This window comes from Elephantulus edwardii, unplaced genomic scaffold (assembly GCF_000299155.1).
Source record: "Elephantulus edwardii isolate Elephantulus edwardi_28Jun2011 unplaced genomic scaffold, EleEdw1.0 scaffold00045, whole genome shotgun sequence".
Taxonomy (NCBI): Eukaryota; Metazoa; Chordata; class Mammalia; order Macroscelidea; family Macroscelididae; genus Elephantulus; species Elephantulus edwardii.
The window spans coordinates 18,883,500-18,885,962 of NW_006399795.1; positions in this window are offsets into that span (position 1 = coordinate 18,883,500).

A 2,463-nucleotide genomic window follows, 5' to 3' on the forward strand; every position below is an offset into this window, starting at 1 on the left:
AATTTGCATCTCTCTTAGGGCTAGGGATTTTGAGCATTTCTTCATGTGCTTGTTAGCCATCTGAATGTCGTCTTCGGTGAAGTGTCTCCTGATGGTTCTGAATCTCTGCAGGACCTTCTAGCATATTATTTTCACCAAACCCAAAAGACCATAGAGGAATTGGGGAACTGAGTCACAGACGGAGCTGTTGTTATCAGACATCATGGATTTACATAACTGGAGGAGCATTTAGGATTATATTGATCTGAGGCTTTGCATTAAGAGTGCTATTAAACTTAGTGCATAGCATAATAAAAACAGAGCCACTCAACTTTTTTTTAGGAACGACCAAACTTTTTCTCCTCCAGTTGAAAATTCTGATTAGGAATGTCTTTGAAAATATCTTTGGTGATTTTGGTAGTCAATGCCAGAATGGAGCAAGGGGAGTTCTCCCCTTCTGATTCACCTTGGTTATTCTAATCTATGACATCCTGTTTTTACTGTGTTGTTGTTAGTCAAAGTGAAGTGGGTTCTAGGCCTGGACAGAAGGAAATACACTGCCCAGTTGGGCACCAGCTTTATGATTGCTGGTAAACCCCAGTCCACTGCTGGAGCCACTGTGTCCTTTGAGTACCTTCCACCCTAAAGGAGCCCATTTCCCAACTCTGTTCTGTTAAATACAGCTCTGTTGTGATCCGTAGGGTTTTCCATGACCAACTTTCCCACGTAGACCACAAGATTTTCTTCTAAATACCTCTTAATCTGGGAGCTCCAATGAAACCTCTCCACCATGGGGGAATCCTTGGTACTTGAAATACCAACAAGCAAGTCACCACACTACTACACACTGGCAGACAGCTGGGAGTGCCCTTTGCCACGACCACAGAACACCATGGACTTGCACTGGGAATGGCTGGCTGCAGGGCCTTACTTTAATAGAATGGCTTTAGGGATTCACCATTTTACCTGACATTTGCAGTAGTTTTTAATTGTTGTGACTCTATTTTTATAAGATTTTACTAGAAATATCTACTGGATTTGTTAAACCATCTCTTAGGCACCTAAAAAAGAATTCCCAAGGCATTTCTCTTTTAATTTCAAGATGTAATTAGCTATCTGGTAATCCATGGTATATTCAGTACTCTTCTCCAGCACCAAAGCTCAAAAGCATCAATTCTCTATCATCCCTAGCCATTGTCCAGCTCTTTGACACATAGCAAGTAATTCCGAAGTCGGTGGCCTGAATCAGGCACACCTTAGTCTCCAGACTGACACTGTTGCTCTTCAGTGCTCTGGAGAGGTCCCTGACAGCCGACTTTCCCCAGTGCAATTCATCTTTTGATTTCCTGGCTTTTGGTATCAAGAGTGTTGATTGTGGAGCCAAGCAAACCAAAGCTGTTAACAAACTCAATCTCTTCGTCATCTATCATGATGTTGCCAATTGGCCCAGTAGTGAGAACAAACAGGTTCATCCTAGAGAAAGTGAAATCAGGCTGCTTCTTGGAGGCAAGGATTCTGAGGCTCCGTCTGACATACTTTGGGCATGTTGCAAGGAGGGGGTCATGATGCTTGGGAGGGTGGAGGGACATCACAAGAGAGGAAAACCCTCAATGAGATGAACTGATTCAGTGACTGGGATAATGAGGGTAGGTGTATCAGAGACAATAAGTTTGGCACAGTTTCAGGGCAGCTGTACATAAGGTCACTATGAGTCGCAAGTGACTTGATGGCCCATAACAATAACAATTAACTACCTGGGATCTAAAGATACTGAGTCTTCCAGCCTTGTTGGTCTGATAGAGATTGGTTTACTCCATACACCCTTAGTCATCCTTGAAAAAGCCTGAAACAAAACTCACCCTGTTATGGGATTTGTTCTCTTTGACTAAAAACCAAAAAGCCACCAACTCTGCCAGCTTTGTGTGAAACAAGGAAATAAAGGCTTCATTCTCTTAAAAACAAAACAAAACAAAACAAAACAAAAAAACAACTCACCCTGTGACTCAACTTTCAGCCAAGTAATAGACAAGCCTATAAACTGAACGGTAACACTGGGGCCCTCTGGTGGCCTAGTGGCAAGAAGCTGTGCTGCACTCCTAAAAGCTCACTGTTCAAGGCCACCAACTACTCTTCAGGAGAAGGATGGGCAATCTCCTCTCATGCATTCAACTGACTGAAAACTTGCTGGAGGGTCAGCTATGGGTTGATTGGTTCCGACTCTATGGTAGAACAATCAACCATACAAGACTTAAGTGCAGAACTGGCCCAGGGATAAGGCTCAGAAAGCAGAAAATGGTAAGATATAAGGATTAATGGAAACAAGAACCAGAGGGAGGAAGCAGAAAGTGTGGAGTTACAATGTGAGTGTTACAATTAAAATCATAAGATAAGGGTGAAGTCTTTCTCAGGGAGGAGTGATAGGGAATGGCAAAGGACACACTGACAAAGAAGATTAATCAGAACTGGCTTTGACAAGCACTGTGG